Here is a 15,951-nt window from a genome sequence, read left to right on the forward strand (position 1 = left end):
ATATTCACTGTCTATTTCATTCTTATATAAATATATTTTAGTTTTTTTATATTATATTATATTATATTTTTATATTATATTTTTATTTCGTTTTATTTATACATATATAATTTTATTTACTCGTTTTACAACACACATTATTTATTCATTTATCTGTAACTCAAATATTGTCTTAGTCACGTGTGTTTTCAAGACGTTTGTAAACGCTCCCTAGAGAAGCAGATGCTCATGTCTGTTCCAGTGTGTTTGTATGGAGATGTGCGATGATCGTTTATTAACGTTTATTTATCTCCCGCAGCAGATGGAGTTCAGAGTGAGTGTTTGATCCGCCGCCGTGAACGCAAGAACAATCTGATTATGCACCTGGATTAGGCTGTAATGTAATCGTCTATTGTCGTCCCGCGCTGCTCTCGAGTTTGTTTTCTCGTCCACATTAGTTCTGTGTTTCCCTCGTGAACAAACGCTTGTATATTTAACCACGGTACTTCTGCATCTAATTGTTTCCAGCTTTTCTTCAGCGTTTCTTTAACGGCGTTTCTGTAGCTTGAGGATTAGCGACATTCTATCAGCTGAAAATGGAGAATGATCGTAATTACACTCCTGATAATCTGAGATTAGCGTCTGGCTTTGTGTTTTTACATGATGAGTTCACGCTCATCTGATTATGAAATGACTGAAGAGACTCGGTGCATGTTATTCCTAAATGTAATCAAAAAATGCACGAGAGGAACTCATTATATTTAGTATTATTACGGCAGCAGCAGCAGTTGTGTGTGTGTGAATGAAGCCTGTCGCTGCTTGTGATGCAGATATTCGCTGGTGTTCATCTCTGAACATTGTTTAGTTGGTGAGTTTGTGCCAGAAACAAACTGATCCTGCACTTCATTCTGTCCCGCCGCTCTAGAGACACATAAACGCAGAGGCCAGTTGGACAGTAATGGCGACAGAAGTCTTTAGCCCGTTGGAAACATCCATATGAGTTGATGTTTATTTATTTGCTGTAAAACTTTTTTTTGTTTTTTTTTCAGTCAGAAAAAAACATCTTTTTGACTGAGAGCCATTTGCAGTTTTTAATCTAAGTAAAATGTAGTAACAATAGGGCTAAAAATCAAGGCATGATTTTTCTTCTCAAAATTAATGATCGATAATAAATTATCATTTTTATTTATAATAATATTAATAATAATTATAATATATATATGTATATATAAAACACTTATTTTATATTTTAACATTTTTGTTATATATACTAATATATTTACTAATTTATTTAAATAATGTTTTGCTATTTGTGATATTGAATAATATAATTCTATTTAATATTGAAGGTATATTTCGTATTTAATATATTGCCCAGCTCTAGTTATTTATGTAATAATTATTATATATCCTTATATACTAATACAAAATATATCTAATATTCACAGTATATTTAATATTTAATGCATTAATGCATGTCATTATAAATATATTAAATAATATAATATTTTTATATAATGTTTAATATTTATATGATATCATATAACAATTATATTTAATATTCACATCGTATTTCATATTTAATATATTGCCAAGCAATACATTTGTATATTCTGATATATACATATAAAATGTATCTAATATTAACAATAAATTTCATATTAATTATAAACATTATAAATATATTTAATAATAATATTTATTTATTTAAATGTTTAATAGTTTATTTATATACTATTTAGAACTTAAGAAGAGTTTGGTTCCAAAACATTTAAAAAAAAAATTGAGTTTCCGCTATAAATGAAGTCTAGAGAATAGCATTTCGCGAAATATTAGACTATTATATTTTACTTCACCTGTTAGTGATGTCTTCATTTAATGTTTAAATAAATCTGTTATGAAACGAGTTATGAGAGGTACTGTGTAAATTAATATATTTCAACAACAAATAGAATTTTTATAATTTAGAAGTTAATTTAAAAATGGCATTATGTGCAATTTACGTGTTTGCATACTTTTTTTTTTTTAAGTTGAGTGTTGCTTGTTATATTTAAAAATAATAGTATTTCAATTTAAGTTTGGGCTCTGTTGTTAACTGTAACCTTATAGTAGGCCTAATGTAAAAGGGCTCACTGTAGTTTAGAGCATAAGCCGTTACACCCCTAGTTTTTATAATAAATCTTTGAAAATCAAAATCTGGATTTTGAATTTTTAATGTTATTATAACCTAAAGATTTGAAACCGAAAATAGTGGTTTTGATCTTGCCACTTTCTTGGTCAAGAAAACACATTTTTACTCAAATTAATCAAAATGGATTTATAGAGTTAATAATAATATGATAATATGAAATCTATATCTAGAGAGACAGTTGGATGGTGGCGGCGGCAGACTCTCGATCCAGTTGGATGGTGGCGGCGGCAGACTCTCGATCCAGTTGGAAAGTTTTTCTAAACTCGCTTCAGGAAGTCCCATGTCTGCGGCGGCTTCTGTTCTCGACAGATGAATCCTTAGCCTTTATGACTCAGCTCGAACCCTCGCAAAGCCCGTTCTGGTGGAAGCTGGCGCTCTGAGATCTGGCGAGGGCTTTTGGGTAATTCAGATGAATCATCTCGTGTGACTGCGTTATTCACATACGCTTCCCTTCTCTCTGCATTTCTACTGCACTAAATCAAGAGTGGAAGCCGGAGACAAATCAGTCATTTCACTTGTGTATCCCTGAAATAGGCAGCGCATTGCTTAAAACATTGTGTCCATGTAGATTCACCAATTTTATAGTAAAGCATAGTAAAAATGGGGATAAAACTCATCGTGGAAAAATTGATATATATATATATAATATAATATATATATATATATATATAATATAATATATTATAATATTTTGATATTTAATATATCACTGTATGTCATTATAAATATATCATATTTATTTATATAATATTGAAATATATAATGGTAATTCACAGTATTTCATCTTTAATGTATCGCCTGCTTCTAGTTATTTATATCATATGTATTATATATCCTAAAAAATATAATTTTTAAATATATTGTACAGCTCTAATTTTAGAATAGGACCTGCAGTGATCATTATAAATATATGATGTTTAGTAATGTAGTATTTATTTATTTAGATAATGTTTAATAGTGATTATATATAATGTCCAATATTCACAGTTTATTTATTATTTATGTATTATATCGGCCAGCTCATAGTAAAAACAGGACCTGCAGTGAGGATGTCATTATAAATATAATATTTAGTAATGTAATATTTATTTATTTTGATAATATATCATGTCCATTATGCACTGCATATTTAATATGTATTTAATATTCAGCGTAAGAGCAGGAGGTCATTATTGGTTTAGTTTTTCTGCTTCCTCACCGAAGCGGGTGACCCTGTTTTCCAGCGGCCGTCTTGTCGAGCTCATAAAATGGACTTCAGTGGGTGCAGAGAAAGAGCTCTGTGTTTTCATTTCTTCTTTTGTTTTCTCTGCCTCTCGAAGGCTCTTGTCAGAGCGCGCAGATAAAGACAGGGTTCAGAGGTGACGCTCACACCGTTGCCATGGCAGCCGCGCTTTCATTCAGGCGGCGGCTCGGGAAGCCGGTGTCCTGCAGAGTCGCGTGGTGAAGGCCCACGGCGCTCTGAGAAAAGACTCGTCCAGGGAGATGCCAGAAGATTGGAAACTATCTTCAGTGGATGTGAAAACCGGCTTGCTGGGATCCACGGCTATTGTGCTGCACTTCTGCTGGCTTTGAAAGTGTGTGTTCAGCCAAAAATGAAAATACTGCCGTCAGTTTCTCACCAGAGCTCTGCTGCAAAACCCTGAGAATGACTGGATTCTGTGGAACAGAGAAGGAGATGTTTAGCAGAATGTTCATGCTGCCTTATATATATATATATTTACATTTAGCAGATGCTTTTATCCAAAGTGACTTACAAATGAAGACAATAGAGGCAATCAAAACCAACAAAAGAGCAATGATATTTAAGTGATGTGACAAGTCTTTTTATAATAAATAAAAAGGAAAACAAGCAAATAGAATAGAAAATGAATAGGGAATGCTAGTGTTAGAGAGTCTTTTTTTAAATAAAAATAAAACAAGTCAAAAGAATAGAAAACGCTAGTGTTAGAGGATCATTTTAATAATAAATTGAATAGAAAAAGAATTTTTTATTTCTAAAAAATTATAATTATATTGTTTTCAAGATATTTGTATTTATTAAAATGATTCATATATTATTATTTAACATTACATATATATATAATAAACATGCATAGGCATTTTTTATTTTTAAAATGCATTATTAATTGTTATGTTTAAGATTAATTTGTCATATTCTTATATTATTTCAGATTATTAAAATATTTATATTATGTATATGCATATTTTCATTATTTTTTCCAATTATTAAATAGAGAAATATATATTACAGATCATTTTATATATTTTTTTATTTTATTTTATTTTATTTTATTTTATTTTATTATTTAGAAATATATATTACAGATAATTTTATTTTATTTTATTTTAATTTATTTTATTTTATTATTTTATTTTATTTTAAACTCATAGGGCTTTGGCTCAACATGAGGGTCAGTCAGTGAAGCCAGAACTTTTTCTTTAAGTTTTCTGGTGACCAAACACATCTGCAGAATCTCAGTATGATATTTTGGGAATATTATGATTTCAGAATATGAGCAGCAGTTTCTCATTTGTTGTGCTGTAAGTCTTTGTCGTGTGGGCGAGTCTGAACGAGCTGCTGGATGTTGGCGCTCAGTAACTACGGTTGTTTTATTTAAATATTATGATTTCAGAATATGAGCAGCAGTTTCTCATTTGTTGTGCTGTAAGTCTTTGTCGTGTGGGCGAGTCTGAATGAGCTGCTGGATGTTGGCGCTCAGTAACTACGGTTGTTTTATTTAATCTCGTCGTCTCCAGAGAGACTGAGCAGAACGCAGAGACGGAGACGCGTGCGGTCTGTGACCTTTGACCTTCGGCATAAACAACCCCATCGATCAGAACAAGAAACCAGAGGAAGACAGTATCGCTCAGAAGCTCCTGAATACGTTTAGTTCAAGCATCTCTAACTTCATCTCAGATGCTTTCAGAACATAATGTAAGAATATTCAGTAAGAGTTTAGATCTATAAAATGAACATCAGATCATTCGATGAGAAATCTTTGAGCTCATATTGAGATTACAGACTTACAGACATTGACATTGAGATGTTACAGAAGTCATGTGTTCCTGTGGGAAGGCAGCAGCTTCTATCTAATTATGTGAGAGACGTGTTGCTCTGTTTTCTCATTAGCTGCAGTTTTGGGGTTTGTTATAGAGTGCGTCTGAAGGGGGTAGTTTTTTTCCAAATGAGTGCATACATTATGAACAATGTGCAGTATTAATGAAGCCTGTGAAGACGCGTCGCTGGAACATTTCCATGCCTTTGTGATTATAAATGAAGAAGACGTGGATGTGTTTATCTTGTTTTGTGTGTTTTAATGGCATGACTCTGAAATCAGATCTTTTACTAGTAAAAATCATCTGAATATTGACAAGCCGGTCTAGAATGAGCTCAGAACCCGTTTAAACCCTTTTCAGTTTCTGCATCCGCTGGGCAAACACTCCTCTGCTTTCTGGCAGATTCTCAGCTATGAATATGTATTCGTATCGATTTGGCACACATCTCCATATTTTTCTCTCTGCATATGTCTCAGTCTGATGGGATCTTTCGCAGCGTCTCAGTGTTGATTGGAGCGGATGAGATGTTCAGGCAATGATGTTTGTGTGCTGATGCTGCAGAATCTGTCGTCTCGTCTCACGCTTTCACCACGTTTACACGCGGCAGCAGCGGCTTTGCCATTTAGTCTTCAGCTCTCAGGAAACAGAAAAGTGAAATATGCCCAATAACTGATATAATGCCCAATCACTGACAATCTTGCTGACCCAAACAGTAAGAAAGAAGTCTCTTCTGCTCACCAGTGCTGCTTTTATTTGATGAAAAATACAGTAAAAATTGTGAAATATTATTATAATTTAAAACCGCTGTTTTCTGTGTGAATCTCTGTTAAACTGTAATTTATTTCTGTGATGCGCAGCTGTATTTTCAGCATCATTATTCCAGTCTTCAGTGTCACATGATCTTCAGAAATCATTCTAATATGCTGATTTGCTGCTCAAGAAACATTTCTGATTATTATCAATGTTGAAAACAGTTGTGCTGCACAATATTTTTTTTTAATTTTGCATATTTTGTGCATTAAAGTATTAAATCTGGAATTATCTGATTGACGGTCCTGATGCTAAATTGTGCACTGTTATAGAATATATTCATAATAATTGAACTGCATAGTAATAGTAATTATATTTTTAATCAGAATAAATTAATAGTAATAAAAAAATAATTAATAGTTTGAAAATATCAGACCAATACAGATTACTATTGCTAATATTGACAGATATTGTCAGTGATTCTTGTAGATCTGCGGTGTTTGAATCGTTCCAGAATCAGGGCAGGTAAACAAACACAGGTGAGATTGGGCATTGCGGATTGAGATTTTTGCGTTTCCCGCTGTGTTTCTCACAGACGAGTCGTTTGGCCTTCAGCGTTCTGTCGGCTTTCCCTCATTTCTGTTGTTTTTGTTGTATTATTATTTTACTGTGGAATGGATCTGAGCCCTCACGACTCAAACAAGGTTGTTTTTTGTGAAATGCTTCCCAATTATTGTAATAATGTCTTTGGCACGTGAATAATTCACAGAGATTGGGTCGCATTTGCATTCGCGCCTCTGAATCTGAGGATTGTGAACGTGCTTTTACTTCTTCTTTTTGTTTGTACGTCTTTCATCTTTCATCTCAGATGGATCTCATCACTGCTGGCTTCCTCATCACTGCAGGACTGGTTTTCTACAACCAGTTTGTGTGAGGAGAATCGAGGGCCGGCGCTTCGTCTGACTAAGTCTTCCTGTTCTGATCAGACTGAAGATTATTTAAGCGCTGCCGTCATTTAAAACAATTACTGCGCTCCATTAAATATTAATGCAGGTTTTTCCTTCATCCTCGATCACACGGAGACATCTAACCATCTCACGCAAACACTCACACACACACACGCACACACACACACACACGCACACACTCACACACACACATACACTCTCACACGCACACACTCACGCTCACACTCACGCACACACGCACACACACTCACACATACACTCGCACACACTCACGCACACACTCACGCTCACACTCACGCACACACGCACACACACTCACACATACACTCGCACACACTCACGCACACACTCACGCTCACACTCACGCACACACGCACACACACTCACACATACACTCGCACACACTCACGCACACACTCACGCTCACACTCACGCACACACTCACGCTCACACTCACGCACACACTCACACACACATTAAATTGATGTCAGCTTCTCTTGATGGAGCCACAAACAATAATTGGCTCCTAATGCTTCTGCCTATTTGTATAATGACCACTTGTAATAATTTCCTTCATGAATATGAGCGCAGGAGTCGCTGCTAATCAGCGGTGTCGCTTCAGACGCCGCGTCCTTCCTCAACCAGATCAAAAGTGCAGCGCTGAATAAACTCGTCTATCGTCTAGTATTTATTTAACAAGCTGCTCAGACCTTAACCCTGTTTATTCAGCAAGGACGCATTAAATTGATCAAAAGACATTTATAATGTTACAAAAGATTTCTGTTTCAAATAAATGCTGTTCTTCTGAACTTTCTATTCATCTGTGAATCATGAAAAATAAAATGTATCACGGTTTCCACAAAAATATTGTTCAGCACAACTGTTTTTAATGTTGATAATAATCAGAAATGTTTCTTGAGCAGCAAATCAGCATATTAGAATGATTTCTGAAGATCATGTGACACTGAAGACTGGAGTAATGATGCTGGAAATACAGCTTTGATCACAGAAATAAATTACAGTTTAACAGATTCACATAGAAAACAGCTGTTTTAAATTGTAATAATATTTCACAATTTTAAAGTTTTTACTGAATTTTTTATCAAATAAATGCAGCCTTGATGAGCAGAAGAGTTATCTTTAAGAACAATAAAAAAAATTTGAACAGTAGCTCACACTTCCTTCATAACACCATAGCAACCCTTATATCAGTGCCCTGGCAACCACATTTATCGTCATTGTGAGTTTTGCATGACTCGCATTTACATTTACCTTACATTTTCCTAAATCCTTCCTTATTTCTTCTCTTTCATTTCTATGTACGTTTTCTGAGAGAGAGAGATGGAGAAAAGCGCTTTTGACGACTGGCATGTGGCAATTTCCTTCCGTTAATAAATGTGCCAATTACTGCTCTGAACGTCTCGCTGACAATCAGACGATAACGAGCGTAATAAAAGACTTACTTGAAATAAAAATATTTAAAAGATTAGTTGCACTAAAAATTACTAATATTAGTTATTAGAAGTAGCAAAATAACTAAAATAAAAAAAAAAACTAATAAGAAGATAAAAACACAACTAAATTACTAAAACTTTAATTATTAAAATAAAAGAAAAATATAAAAGAAAATTGATTATAATATATATATAATAAAACTTTGTAATAGTATGGCCTGGGAGACATATAAAAAACTAGACATTTAGAAAAAACTAAAAGAAGACAAAAACACAGCGAAATTACTAAAACTTTAATTATTATTATTATAATTTTTTTTTATAAAAATGAAAAAAAAAAAGTATAGTATAGAAAATAGTATAGATGAGGTTACTAACATTATCTAAAAAATAAAAAAAATGTAAAATAAAAATACAGATATACTTTATTTTTCAGTTAGTTGCCACGGTAATGTTTCTAAAATTACTAGTATTAGTTTCTAGAAGTACCAAAACTAAATCTAAATCTGAAAAAAAAAAAAAAACTCATCAAAAAGACAAAAACACATCAAATGACTAAACCTTTAACTAAATTTAAAATAAAAACAGAAAAAATACAAACAAACTAATTAAAAATATTAATAAAAACTATATAATAGGATGGACGGCTTCATTTAGCATTTTTGGGTTTATTTTTAACACTTAGTTTATTTTTGAGTTTACTCTTAGCTTTTATTGATTTTGAGTTTATTTGAATATGGTTAAACATTTCTAGTGTTAATTTCGTTAACGAAAACTATGACGAAAAATGTTCGTCAACAAGGTTTTTCACATGATCCTTCAGAAATCATTCTAATATGCTGATTTGCTGCTCAAAAAAACAACAAAAAAACTTTTTTTTTTCCAGTAAATTGCCAAGGCAACATTTCTAAAATTATTATTATTATTATTATTTAGTATTAGTATTATTTGCCATTCAAAAATGTATTTTCCCATTTTAACAATAAATGTATTATTATTATTATTATTATTATTACTGTATTGTTATTATTTAACATTTAAATAATGTATTGCTATTATAGAAAATTCCCTTTTTGACTACAGTAATAAAAATTTGAAGGAAAATATGTTTCATTGTCATGAAATAAATGTCATAAGTCAAAGAAGCTTCTTTATCCTCATGCAAAACATAATTTGAAGGTGTTTTCAGTGTGATTTTTTCACGCTTTCATGAGATTCACTCATTAGCTTAATACAGTAACTAAATGGATGTGCGTCTCTGTGGACTGAACAGACACTCGGGTCCCTCAGGGGCCGACGGCTAAACGTACAGCCGCTGCTGGGCTTTTATTTGCCTGTTTGCTTTAGTAATTTGAGGGCCACATATAATCACCTTGGCAGGCCGAGAGCCCAGTGGATTTGTGGGTAATCCGCACTGATTTTTTTGTGTTGTGCGTCTCTCAATGGCAGCGTTTCTCTGATTACATCACAGGATTGAACGATAAAGACACATCAACTCAATTGAATGGCATTTGCAGCGTGTCTGTGTTTGTCGGTTCGGTTCGGTTCGCTCTGGATCCGTCCGATCGGGAATGGATTGGTCCGGTGATATCTGTGCGTATGCCCTCAACCACACACACACGGCCAACTCATTAAATATTAATAAAGCGTAATGGAAGACGATAAAAAGGAAAATTGCACATCATATGCAATACTTAGCTTTTATCAGCAGACGAGTCCTTTAATGAGAGCAGGAAGCCATCAAGTTATTTTTAGAGGCAGCATGAATCAAATTATGAGAAATAATTCATCATTCTGCGTCTTAATTCTCCTCCGCCCATCAGTGTGTCTCTGTTGTTTATTATGCATTTCTGCTCATTTGATGAGGATTTCAGCTCAGATTTCTGCCCAAAATCAGCAGCAAAACAAATTCAAGTTTTATTTTCTGCAGGTGTTTATCTGTGTGCAAAGCACAAATACAGAGCTGCTCCTATTGTCTCTAGTTGAGCTCATTTACGGTGTTTGCATTTGATTTCAACTTCACTTTGACCTCAGACACTCAGTATTTTCACATTTGATTGGATGAAGAAGACTCCTGTGTTTTATGAAGAAAATGTGGGTGATGTTTGTCTGTGCTGAACTCACTGACACAACGCTAGAGTTGTTTCTAAGTCTTTTGGAAGTAATTTGTTGTACATTGCTTTGTGGTTGCTTTATTCATTTATTTGTTTGTTTATTTTTTTCTTTAGATTTATATATGTATTTTATTTTCCACAATTTTGGAGTGGTTTGTAGTGCTTTGCTGTGTGGTTGCTTGGTGTTTGTTTGTTTATTTATTATTCATTCAGTTATTGTTTGTTCATTCACTCAACTGTTTTCAACATTGATAATAATCAGAAATGTTTCTTGAGCAGCAAATCAGCATATTAGAATGATTTCTGAAGATCATGTGACACTGAAGACTGGAGTAATGATGCTGAAAATACAGCTTTGATCACAGGAATAAATTACAGTTTAACAGATATTCACATAGAAAACAGTTATTTTAAATAGTAAAAATATTTCAAAATTTTTACTGCTTTTGCTGTATTTAGGATCAAATAAATGCAGGCTTGGTGAGCAGAAGAGAATTCTTTAAAAAACACTAAAAAATCTTACTGTTCAAAAACTGGTAGTGTAGTTATTTGTATTTTTCAATTCTTTTTCTTTCTTTCTTTCTTTATTCTTTTTTGCAAAGCATGTACATGGTTTATGAAGTACATAATATTTTGTTTTGTACAGAAAAATTGTCACTACACAAGAAGAAAAAAGGAACAAAAATAAAAATAATATAAAAATTAAATACAATAAAATTAAATAGATAAATAAAAATAAAAGCCAGAACAATATTCATTCATTCAATCACTCCTAAGGTTTTTTGGAGTGGTTTGTAGTGCGTTGCTGTATGGTTGCTAGGGAGTTTTAGGTGGTTGCTAGGTGTCTGGTATGAAAGAGTCCCTCATTAGGCTCACAGTGAGCGGTTACTGGTCGGTCGTCTTTCTTCCTCTACTGATCTCAGGTCTGTCCGATGAGAACTGCATCATTTACAGTCAAACAGCTCTAAAACAGTCTCGTTCTCTGCACGTGTGACCTCACGTTCAATATGGAGGCCGTTTGGAAACAGGAAGCTCCTAATAAAAGAGCCTTAAAGCACTCACTGAAGTACAGTTTTTACTTCCCATCGCATCTGCGCGACCGTTCAGGGAAATAAAGAGGGAACGTGATGGATATCGACGCTTTATGGAGCTTTTGCACACACATCAACACTTCTGACTTTATTGAAACACAAGCGGAAACCTGGCTGTAAATCTGTGGCTGTGATTTATGGATTGAGAGCGGATGAACATCTGTGTGTCTGAGCTCTGTTTGTGTGTGTTTGCAGGTGGAGTGGCTGAAGAACGAGGAGATCATCGACCCCGCCGACGACAGGAACTTCTACATCACCATCGACCACAACCTGATCATCAAACAGGCCCGTCTGTCCGACACCGCCAACTACACCTGCGTCGCCAAGAACATCGTGGCCAAACGCCGGAGCACGACAGCCACCATCATCGTCTACGGTCAGTCTCAGCACACTCACTGACCAGTGCAACACAGCTGACTCACTTCATATTTCATACATGTTTGTAAATCACCTTGTGAGCACATTGTATCTTGCTGTATCTTAAAGCAATAAGCCCTGTGAAGCCGTGGTTTACGGTGAATTTATAACAGCTAAGGGGCGTTGTTATTCACTGTAAACCATGGCTTTACGGGGCTTATTGCTTTTATAAAACGGTTATTCCATATACGCAGTAAGGTTTCACAAAATAAAACAGAGCAAATAAAGTGTAATGATATTAATAAAAACAGTATTCTTCAGCCAAACAATGTAGCTCCTCAGAAACAGTTGTGGTTGCAACAAAGTGGTTGCCGAGCAACAGACAAACGTAAACAAATGTGTATGTTACTTTGTAGCGTAATTTACAACAGCTTTGAACGCGGCTCAGCCAATCAGAATCAAGCACCGGAACTATCCGCTTTATAAACTGTATTTTAAACCCGTAAATGCTCACCATCTGTATAATTCATAAACGCACCTTTATTGCTTCTTAAAAATAAATAAATAACGACATAACTGGATGTTACTGGAGTATCCGAAGCACGAGCTGTAAAGGCAGCTCATTTGCATTTAAATGTGCCCTTTAAGGTGTTTATTATTTTTAACTTCAGTTTGACCTCAAACAGTCAGTATATTCAGGCTTCTGTGTTTAATAAAGAAAGCGTGCGTGTTGTTTGTCTGTGTTGAACTCACGGGCACAATGCTAGAGTTGTGTCTAAGGCTTTTGGAGTGGTTTGTAATGCATTGCATTGTGGTTTCTAGGGGGGTTGTTTATTTATAAATATTATTTATTCAATTTTTTGTCTTTAATTTGTTCGATTTTTTATTTATTTATTTGTATTTATTTATTTATTTAGATTTATGTTTGTATTTTATATTATTTGATGAAGTTTTTGGAATGGTTTTAGTGCATTGCTGTATGGTTACTAGGCGTTTGTTTAATATTTATTTGTTTATTTATTTGTATAGTTATTTTAATCATTTACTCATTTGTAGTTTTAGTTATCTGTATTTATGATTTATTTAGATTTATATTGGTATTTTATTTAATTTGCTAAGGTTTTAAGAGTGGTTTATAGTCCATTGCTGTGTGATTTCTATGTTTTTATTTTATTTGTTTGTATTTTATTTATTTATTTTTTAGAGCATTTATGTGGTTGCTAGGTGTTTATTTTATTTATTTATTTGTTTGTGTGTGTCTGTTTGTATTTTAGTTATTTTTTTTTTTCTATTATTTTTATTTGTATTTATGTATAGGGTGTTTTTGGTGGTTGCTATGTTTATTTTATTTATTTGTTTGTCTGTATTTATTTATAGGTTGATTTAGGTAGTTGCTATTTATATTTTATATTTATATTTTGTTATATTTGCTAAGGATTTTGGAGTGGTTTGTTTTTATTTTTCTGTGTGTGTTTTTGTATTTATTTATGAGGTGTTTAAATAAAAGGGAATTATTAATTTTTTTATTATTTTATTTATTAATTTTTTTTATTTATGTATTTTATTTTATTTTTTTCCTTTAAATTTAAGGTTTTGGAGTGGTTTGTAGTGCACTGAAAATGTTTCAGTGTTTCACCTTGAAATCCTGATCATCTCTCTGAAGCTTTGATTGTGTGAAGGCAAAGTCTGCGTCTGAAACTGATGCAAAACTTTGACCAGCTGCTTTGGTAGCTTGCGTTTCCTTCAGCGCATCGCAATCCGTCTTTTGAATTTCTTTTGGACGGATCTTGCTGTGAAAATCCCTGGAGCTGTAAAATGTTCCTCTTAAGAACAGAAAGCTGCGCTAACAAGCTGGAAGCGTTTTAACCCGCCGCTGCTGCCTCTGCTTTGAATGTTGAAAGAATAACGCGGTGTAAATTTCTCACCAAACGCAACACGTTCACGAGGCTGACGGTTTGTGAAGTTGCACCTCGGCACCTGCGGTAAAGCGCAGACGAGTCTTTCAGGAGCTCTTCAACAAGTGAAAACAGCCCACCTGCTGCGATCGCTTACTGTTTTCCCCACAGATGCAATCCCAGATCTGGCAAACAGATGTTTGCCTCTCCCGTGCTGTAATAAATTGACTTCTCTTCCTCGTCGTGAGGCTGATGTAATTTTAAGTGCTCTCCGCTCTACCCTGAAAAGTAGTTCGCGTCGTAAGGAAGCTGCAGGCGCTGGTTGAGCTCTGTAATAGGACGGCCCGCTCGAGTGTGAGGGGTCGCCTCTTTAAATGAACAGTTCAGCTAGAAATGAAAACACTTCATAATTTACTCACACTCATATTGTGCGCCAGTCAGAACTGAATTGAGGAATGACTTCAGCTGCAGTTCAGTTCCGAATGTGAACTGAGGTGGCAAAGTGATGCAGAGCTGAATGTAAGGAAGTAGAATTAAAATGAATTGAAATTCAAAGAAATGTATACTAATTTTTAACTAGAAAAGCAGTTAGTCAAGATGAAGAATTTGTTTGAAAAATGGATGGATGTTTTGATGAACGGATGAAAAGATGGATGGATTAGATGAAAAGTTGGATGGATGGATGTTTTGATGAATGGATGAAAAGATAGATGAAAAGATGGATGGATTAGATGAAAAGTTGGATGGATGGATGTTTTGATGAATGGAGGAAAAGATGCCAGAAATGAGAGACTGTGTAAGTTTTGAATGCTTATATCTTCTAAATACGAATTTTGTCATCGTTTTGGAGCACACTGGCTTATAGATAACTATAAGGCTAACATATTCATACTAATCAATTTTGATTTCATGGGGATTTTAAACACAACTGTAAAAAAAAGGGTTTTGTGAGATAAAAAGTCACAATTACCTTGAATATTTATTCTGTGGCAGTAACAAGCTTCCATATCGTGCTCCAAACTTATTTGATTTTCTGGGAACGCGAAAGTTGTATTATTTAAAAAAGTTATTAGGTTTTAGTTATGTTTAATTTGTCTTACTCACAGAAAAATCTGATTTCAAATGTCACTTCTATTTTGATTAGTTCGTATGGCTTCAGTCACGTCCTGCTGAAGATGTTCCACTGAGGAAACACAGTCAGCCTGCCAGAGCTTTATTTTGGGCTGGATTACTGCTTTAAGTGTTGTTTCAGGATCTGCTCAAGAGCTCATCACTGCTTGTTGTGTTATACAGAGACTACAGTCACGTCTCTTGATTGGCGTCGCACTGATTGATTGGGCGGCTGTACGCCACACTCCCATGAGTCTCAGCGACAGTAGCTATGTTTCCATCCAAAGATGCAAATTTAACTTATGCGCAAAACTGGAATATCGAATAAAACATTTGCGAATAAACCACCGTTTCCATCCAACGAGTCAAAGAGAACAAAATCATTACTTCCATGATAAACTGGCACTAAATATCTCTAAGAAAACTAGGAGAAGCCACTGAATATAATCATTTTCATATGTAATAAATGACTTGCGCTTCAGAGCGAGCAGACGAAACACAATAAATGCGGTCATTGCTTTTAGAGGTGGATGCCTGCTGTTTGGGAACGCAGTCGTGTAAGACAGTAATTATACAGAAATACTTTGACGACAGACTTTCCTCAGGCATTTCAGAACGACCAAAACAACATATAGATGCTGTGAACGAGATCGGTCCGCTGCTAGTCAATTTATCCCGTCTCATAACGCAAAGTCACATGACTTTTTCAATGCGCATGGTGGAATTTATTCGGTATGTGTGTTTCCATCGTAGTTTATGTGCATTTTTTCTTATCGGATAAAAAGTTTATCCTACTCAGTGAAGAAACAGGCGATCTCTTATGTAAACAGATGCATATGAAAAATAACAGCAATAGACAGCATATAAATTAAAACTGCATAATGTTACAGAATGAAGTGTTGATCCAGGAAGTGGTATATGTCTGTGCAAGATTTGGAGGTGTTGATGGAAGCGATTTACTGGATTTATGCTTTGATAATCGTAC

General features: G+C 34.3%; 1 pseudogene; it reads left to right on the forward strand.

The window, feature by feature from the left end:
• LOC107668634 (netrin receptor UNC5C-like) overlaps positions 1–15,951 on the forward strand; it is a 73,991-nt pseudogene that overhangs the window by 11,077 nt on the left and 46,963 nt on the right.

This window comes from Sinocyclocheilus anshuiensis, unplaced genomic scaffold (genome assembly GCF_001515605.1).
Source record: "Sinocyclocheilus anshuiensis isolate Anshui unplaced genomic scaffold, SAMN03320099.WGS_v1.1 scaffold116, whole genome shotgun sequence".
In the NCBI taxonomy this organism is placed as follows: Eukaryota; Metazoa; Chordata; class Actinopteri; order Cypriniformes; family Cyprinidae; genus Sinocyclocheilus; species Sinocyclocheilus anshuiensis.